The following is an 8,778-nucleotide window of genomic DNA, read 5'->3' as shown; positions in this document are numbered from 1 at the left end:
TAGTCTTTGCAACTTTACAGATCTTCTTTATGCACCAAGAGCTTGTAACACTCCAAGGAGAAAGGAAAAATTGAAATCGCATCATATGATATATTTCACTATTACTGCTTTTATTGTATTTTTATTAAATAAATGCAGCCTTGGTGAGCATAAGAGACTTATACCATTCGACAGTTTTAATGTTTTGATAGAAGCTATGTAGCATTAAATAAAAGATTCAAAGTATTAAGTATAAATAACCAGAGCATAAATCAGAGCATAATGCAAAAACACTAAGTGCAAATTAGCCTTGAAGGTCCAAACCCAAAAATATTTACCTTAGGTTTCATCTATATAATCTGTAATCTATATAATAATCACCTATATAATGACCTATAAGGATTAATCAAAGCTTCATAGTAAAATAACTATTATACAATCCTGCCTTAAATTACTTCTTGTAAATGTAATTTAGCAACATGTCATTGCTCTGTAGATTCTGATATGATGATTTATGTAACTCACAACCAATCAGGTCAGGACTGTTTGGCTTGGTTTCACAGCTCAATTGGAGGACCAGCTCCAGTTCCTTGGAGGAAAAGGGGGAGGATGGGGAAAGATTCATAAGGAAAACTCAATTTAGCTGCTCGTTTTCACTTTTATCCGCCCTCTGTGCTACCTGTACGTCAGAAGGGCCCAGTGGTGGGTAAACGCGTCAGGCCCAGCTGTCATTTACCCAAGCCTGTCTGCTGTGATCCCTCCATGGGCCACTTTAATTACTCGTCACCTCCTCCTCTGTCCCTGTGCTGCCTTTTCTCACTAGACCAACCGGTCTAGTGAGATGGGTCACACAGCAGGTGCTGGTAATTACTCATCCAGAATCCTTCAGTGTGTCCAACAGCATGAAAAAAAACCTGGGCCTGTCAGGACCCAGATGACCTGCTTGTTCAACATGGCTGAAATATTTTTGACATTATAAGACTAGAAGCTTTTATTAGCTTTATGTAAATTCTGATGCACAAACAACCGCAATTTTAAGGCATTTACATTGAATTTTGAATAAATAGAACTTCCATAGATGGCTTGAGACTCTAAACTAGGAGCTTTAAAAACGGGAAGGCCAATAAGAGATACATCATTTTTGGAGGATAAACTGAATTTACATTACAGAGTAGAATTGCTTTTGGCAAGTGTAAAAAAAAAATGTTTGGGTCTATATTTATATGAAGATGCAGAACATTTTGTCAGATTGAATAATGAGCCTCAGTTTCTAATACTGTTTGCCACCCACAATGTAAATGAAACTGATTCTGATGTAAATTAAGAATAACAGAACTTCTCTATGTGTTCTCTATAGTAAAAAAGGTCACATACCTTAGTGATGGTTAACAATGTCCCGCAGCTGTTTCTACAGTATAACTTATTGATATAGCTCTGAATGTGATTAAAATGGTGCTGCGATAAAGATGTTTGGAAAGTGGACCCTCAGGGAGCTGCAAATGTGTTCTAGGTGTATGGAAAAGAAAATTAGTGTTAAAAATTAAAACTAAATAATAATACAATTGAATAACTCAGATTTAACATTATTATTGTTCATTATTATTATTACACAGAGTAATATAATTATTCTAATAACCGGGGGGTTCCAATTCTAATAATAATATTCCAATAATAATTCTAATCACAATTATTTTATCTCTATTGACAGCCGTAGTTTTATTTCTATACATCTAATATCAGTACGCTAATGATGAGGAAAAATATACAGTGTAAACTGAAATAATTATTCATATTTACAAAACTTATTTTTCACAGTATAAATGGGTCTTTGTACATGAAAATATATAGCTGCCTTTATAGAAAGGGGTTCTTTCAAAGGGGATCATCATATTTGGGGGTCCGAAACATCAAAAAGTATCTATTCTGAACAAATTTGGTTGAAAAAAAAATGTACATACAGGTAGAGGCAGCCTACTAACACAGACTAATTGTTCATAGTTTTTTTTTTCTAAATGCATATTCAAGGCAACTGAAGATCCTTGAAATTGTAATCTTACAAATTAATACACTGTGTGATTTCTGCTACTAAATAACATTTACTGCTCATGGTAGTAAATAGAAAAATGTTGCACAATAAAGCTAATTTATGGACTCAAAAAAAGCAAGAACACTTTTATATATAAAAATGTAACGCATAACATAATTAAAAAGAAAAACACAATAAAAATAAAATAGAGTCACGGTACTAATTAAATAACATGTCATTATGTTTTATTTAAACAACTTTTATTATATCTTACAATACCAGTATGTGAGCCATATTATAGAATTTACCCTTTTCAGTATGGACATGATAAAAATCAATGAAATTTCAGTTCTGTCTTTTTCTGAACAATTTATTCTATTGATCCTGCATGGGCAATGTGTGCCGTCTTCAGGTGGGGAACTCAGGAGAATAATTGACCCTTGTGCAAGTGTATGGCATTGAGCCGAGACTGGAGATGATCCAACTTTATCTGGGCAGTGACCCAATTACCTGCTCATGCTTTTATTACTTGAAAAAAAATACAGGCTGGGGAAGGAATAGCTTATATGACCTATCAGATACTGAAGAGGCACCATGAAATGCCCTTGGCTGTGTGCACATAACCCCACTGGAGTCCCAACTCAGTTTATCTTTGACTTTGTGTGTCCCATTTATTCTTTTTATAAAAGTGCAGTTCACACTGTACTGATCTGATAGCCAATATGCCATGCCCCCTTTTTCCACATTCCCCAGTGCTTAAGCATTTCCTCCTCATTTGGTTCAATCCTCACATCTCTGGTTGATCTGGTCTGTCACGCTTGTGGAATGTATTGATCTGTATCACTCGTGACCTGCTTTTCTCTAAGTGCCTACTTAATCAAGGGTGAACTGCACTACCACGAAAGATTTCAGTCATGTCACACTCGATTAACAGCCAGAGACAGCGACTAGACCCTATTTTGCTGGCACTGCCAAACTGACGCCCCTGCACAATTATATTTACCCGGCTTAAATTTAGCAAACTTGAAAATATAGAAGCTATCAACGAAATCTGTGCAACTGTTTTTTCCTCACTAATTTGAAAAGAACCGATTTCCAGTTTCTTTCTCTGGTGTTCTTTCTCTATTAATTTTTATGTCAGTGTCTCATTTTTGGATTGGTAGACATCAAGTAGCTCCATGCCAAAATGCATCTCGGAAGAGAAAGCAGTCCCTCCTGACAACAGAACTGAAAGTTGTCTTTGGATAAGAAGTAGAAGGAGTTGGGAGAGATGTAGAGACATGTGGAATTACAAGTCTTACATCCCAATGGTGAAATGATATCTAAAGAGATAAATGAAATCTCAAGAGAGAAAATTTGCCCTAAAATACAGTATATTCTAAGTTCATGATAACATTTAGAACCAATTTAAACCCCATCCATACAAATATCACTTACTCCCAGTGGCCTTTTTGATTAATTGGTATATAGTATATTATTAGAAATGCAATAAATAATTGATTCTAGTCTAAATTATAAATTTTTTAACACTAAATAAAACTAAAATGATATGTCAAAATGCAACCTGCGTGGTCATATGCACAGGTGTCAAAAAAGTTTTTAAAATGGCGCCCTCACATTAGGCTGTAATACAATACATGATTTTTTAAATCTGAAGAGATTTTAAAACTTCTAGGCTGTCCCAATTTGAAAGCTTCTTCAAATGTAGTTCACATAGGATGCATTAAGCCTCGAGTTCAAAAACGGACAGACATTGCGCTACAGAATAGAACTGAACTCTATGTATCTTTCAACACGTTTTTTTATTTTTTTTAAGTTCACACTTCTTTTACCTTAAAATGCTGTGTTAAAACAGTTGTGATCAGTGTGAGAGGCTGAGAAGAGAACAATGGGTTCCATTGTATTTTTATTTATGGGATTTCGTGTTCTCTCCAGCTCTTCAAAAATAGTACTTGGTTTGAGGATGTGAGCCACAAATCTCTTCTACCAACAATTATGATGTGTGCAACAGATTTATTTGCCTTTCAAATCTCTACACTTTTGTTGCCAGACAGCTCGATTCTCCAGCCTCTCGTCTCATTGGCTGCAGTTTGCCTGTTCTTGAGCCAACTCCAACTATTCTTTCTAAAGCTTCAACCTTCCAGTCCACACACAGACTTCTGAGACCTTATCCAGCTTTAGTTTAATCATCCTGCAAGGTTTAAAAGCCATTTTAAAAGGGTTATAAACCATCACCCTGAACTACACCAAATGATGTCTTTAGAGGCATTATTTAAACTGTCCCATTATACCAACTAGGCCCATAACTTCTCTCCTCACTTCAGCATAACTGCTGAACTGTTATTCTCTCTGTTAAAAGGCTTTTGTGAGCTAGCCAGGGTCTTGTATCTGATTAGATTATGACTTTAAGTGGAGCTCTGGGCTGTGACTTTGAATATGTTGCCAGAAGGTAGCTAATCTTGAAGATAGCTGGAGGTGAAAGGGACAAATTAATAAGAGGCGCCTCAATACTAAGCTGAAAAGTCAATCAAAACTGAAGACTCAGCCATGGGGTAAATTTCAAAGTGATGTGAGGCAGATTTTAGAGGATGTGACCTCGGGCCAATAAAGAACCAGTCACTCATGGCAAATAGAAACATTAAAGAACTCAGAAACATAAAATAATCACAATGGGGATTCATTCAACTAGAACATTTTCTCTACTTTGTTGTTACTGTATATTCACTTATAACATTTTTCATGTCTTCCAGACAAACTTCCAGACACATTGTCTTTAGTGAGTAAGTCAGTGAATCATTCAGTCAACCAATTCGTTTAAAACACTGAACAAACAAGTTATTAGTAATTTTCTGAATCATTCAAATATTGATTCATTAAGAAAAGAACCATCACCACTTTGTGTTGCTTGGAAACTATTATGGAACCATTATGTTTGCGAAGCAAAAATGGACAGTGGCAGTTGATCAGCAATTATGCTTTTCCATAATATTCCTTAAAGATTAAATTTAAGTAGACATACTGAGAGAGAGAGAGAGAGAGAGAGAGAGAGAGTCTGTAAATTGGTGCACATTTTCTGCTTGGTGTCTTGTCCAAGGTCCTGAAAATCAACTCATGGAATTTTTGTGGTGCTGAATTTTGAGTAAAGAAAACTAAAGCCTCACAATTATGTTTATACTTTTTTTTTTTTATCTGTTCATATTGCTCTTCATAATTATCAGGCAGAAAAAAATCAGTCCTCTTAATTAGCCACATTGAGTTCTTTTTATTCACATGCTATTTCTGATGCTCTAGTTAGCATATTTAATTTACAAGAAACATGTTTCCATTATGATTTACTGCATTGTATAAATAAAGTTTGAAGTGCATTTCATTCCACATTCGAAAGAAGAAAGGCTGATTGAGCTAGAGCACATTATCTTAATGGTATTATGCAATAATCTCTTGTATAAGCACTTAGATTCTTGTACTGTAATTCTATGCACGATTCTACAAGTAAGAGGAACAAGAACAACGATTTTAAAAAAGCAGTGCATCTATAATTTTCATAAAGTGTTCCTCATTTAAAAGAGTATACATGGCCAAGAAGTCAAAATGGTTTATCTATTAGTTTGACCTTTTAGAGTTTGATTCCATACTGTCTTAATAGGTATAAGACTGGTCATTTGTCAAGCAGAGCAGTTCATACACGGTTGTGTTTAATAATAAATAATAATGAATATAAATTAGCTGCACTGTAAAACGTGAAATTGTGCAACCTATTAATTAATATTAATTACTTTAATAATTTAATTAATGTATCTATGTTAACTTGAATAAACCATACAATTTTTCCACATAAAGCACATTTTTAAGCTACCAAATAAAATACTTTTTAAAGTGTGAGTAAAATATCAGCTGTTTCCTAGATATCTAAACTCCTGAGTACCTCAAGATTCTCCTTTAAAACAAGTACTTCACGTTTCAAAATTTCAAAACGTTTAAAAAAAAAAAAAAGTTTTCTTGGCATTAAGTTTGAATTACTCAATTTTTGCTGATGTAATTGTATATGTAGTCAGTTTCATATTTTTGCATGTGCATGAATAACAGCATCATCAGCATACATTTGACAGACATCAGAGATTTTATTAGCATATATGCTGAACAGCAATATAGAGACCCGTAATTGATCCTGTGTGGGGCTTCATAATCTAAATATCATGTAAAGTTACACTTTTCAAACTGTTCATTGCTGCTTAATTGCAATTTCATGGTGTGCTCAAAGTTAGTGTGCCAGCTTAAGTACAATTCTTTCAATACAGAAATATATTAGCAACAGTGTTTCACATTCTCCAAAGAGAAGCAGTCGGCAGTTACGTATATGTTTCCCTATATAACATATATTCCCTATATTTCCCTATATAACTTCCCCCCCCAAATCAAACCATTGGTGCCGTGTGTGACAAGGAGGAAAACTACATAAACCACCTCACACTCGTTCTCCAGGTGAAAAGGTGAATGAAGAGCAGGAATAATTGCAGTATGTGAATATGGGTGTATGCTAAATATGATTCTCATTCCTCACCTTCCATGACAGCCTGCTTCACTGGCTCCAATTCTGGACATTATTTTGAAGCATTAGGACAGGTCACCACCTGTGAGAAAGATAATAAGAGAATTAGGTCTTTGCCATGGGCTCTGAAGAAAGGTAAGAAGTTGTATGTCACTAAAATTGATTGTACCTCACATAAGAACTTTTGGAGGATTGGTACAAAACTTCAAGCCATTATGCAAAGTTTGTACTGACGAATCTTTCGTTTCTAGAATGCGAGATAAGTCTGTAATGATAGGACATGATAAAAGAATGTGAAATTGCAAAATAATGGCAACACACTTCCATGAGTTGTCCTTGCGGGCTGTACAGAAAGAAAAAAAAAAACAAGCATAGAAAGTTACCAGTGTAGTCACAAGCAAATGACTGATACACCTCATTTTTGTGTAAAAATGGGAGCAGCCATTTGTAACTTGAATGAACAAGGCTTCCAGTTATTTCAGCTGTATGCTGCTTGATATTACAAACTAGTATTTCTTATCATATTATTTTAATGTATTGCCATAATTGTAAACACAATGGTTTGTAGCACAATTAGATTTACCGTTTACAGCACTTTGTTATTCTTCTAGTTATTTATCAATAGCATCTAATGAATCGGAAGTCTCGCATATTGACAGGAAATAGCTTATGTCCACATTGCAAAATAAGGTGGATAAGCCAGTTCTTTTTAATGAATGAAAAACGTAGGCCTATTGCCGAAAGAAATCACACTTATGAGTCACTTCATTCCATGAACAGTTCACAAAGACGTGTTACTGGTCTGAAATAGTCTGAAACACTGCCTTGTATAATTAACCATTAGTAGAAATTATTTTGTTCATTTGTGAGAAAAATGGACATGCTACCTGAAATATATAAATGAAGCAATTGAGAAATCAAATCAATCAATTTGGGGCTACTAATAAAGACGAAAACCTAAACTTTTTTTTTGAGACATGAACTCTCATGGTTCTTGTGATTTTGTGGGATTCATCATGCTGTTGGTTTTACACTTCATTGTGGTAGCACACATCAAACAAAGTCTTTCCATGCAGCTAGCCAGCTTCCTAGTCAGCACAGAAAGGCCATTTATATGGCTGAAAGCCAAGAAAACAAGAAGTAATGATGAGAAGATGAAAGGACGCTCACAGCAATCTAATCAAATTTGCCAAACACCAGTGGGCCAATTGTGATCTTTTTTACACACAGTAATGTCTTTTAAGATGCATTAATCATACCAATCTCAATCTTCAGACCTAGTGGACGGTAAGTCAAAAAAGAGCACATATCCACCTGTCTCATTTATAATTCCATGCAAAACCTTAATCATCTTATGGCCTCAGGGGAGCATGTCAGGGTGGTGATTATGCAGAAACAAAAATTATATGCTTACAGGCAGGATTTATACCACTTGATTTATAAAGCTTGTTTTGAAGCCAAGCAATCTCGGATTTTAATGATCAATGTACATAATATTTTTTTTCTATATACACCGCCATCCATAAAATCGACATGTATAAATGTCACAGGTCAGTGTGAACTGAACACCTCACAGCCTGAAAGTAAGACTTGGCCTTGCATAACCCTGCATTATTAATTCCATATTCAGCTATCAGTATTTCTCTAACCTTCACTCTTTCTGCCAGTGTTTCCATAGCAGCCACCACCCAGACAAAGAGTCTCCATAGTGGGTGAGATCTGTGTCATTCTGGCTTCTCAGAGTCAACATAATCACCACTGAGCTACCCATCGAGTGAACCACAGCTGAAAGCTGAATTTGAGGGAGGAATTATATTTCAGACTCTGCATCATTAAGAAATTATGAAAAAGTTTGGAGTCAGTAATATTTTATTTTACGAAATTAAAGGGGTCATATGATGCGATTTCAATTTTTCCTTTTTCTTTGGAGTGTTACAAGCTCTTGGTGCATAAAGAAGATCTGTAAAGTTGCAAAGACTAAAGTCTCAAATCCAAAGAGATATTCTTTATAAAAGTTAAGAGTTAACCACGCCTACCTAAAACGGCTCGTTCTAACACGCCCCCACATGTCTACGTCACGATGTGCGAAGATTTGCATAACACCGCCCAAATGTTCACACAAAGAAAGAAGGAGTAACTTTTATTCTCGCTGTAATATTGAAAAGTGAAAAGTGAAAAAGTGAAAAGTGACGTGACATGTGGCCAAGTATGGTGACCCATACTC

The sequence above is a fragment of the Sinocyclocheilus rhinocerous genome, unplaced genomic scaffold (assembly GCF_001515625.1).
Source record: "Sinocyclocheilus rhinocerous isolate Xijiao unplaced genomic scaffold, SAMN03320098_v1.1 scaffold3194, whole genome shotgun sequence".
Classification (NCBI taxonomy): domain Eukaryota; kingdom Metazoa; phylum Chordata; class Actinopteri; order Cypriniformes; family Cyprinidae; genus Sinocyclocheilus; species Sinocyclocheilus rhinocerous.
Note: the sequence above shows the minus strand (reverse complement) of the source record.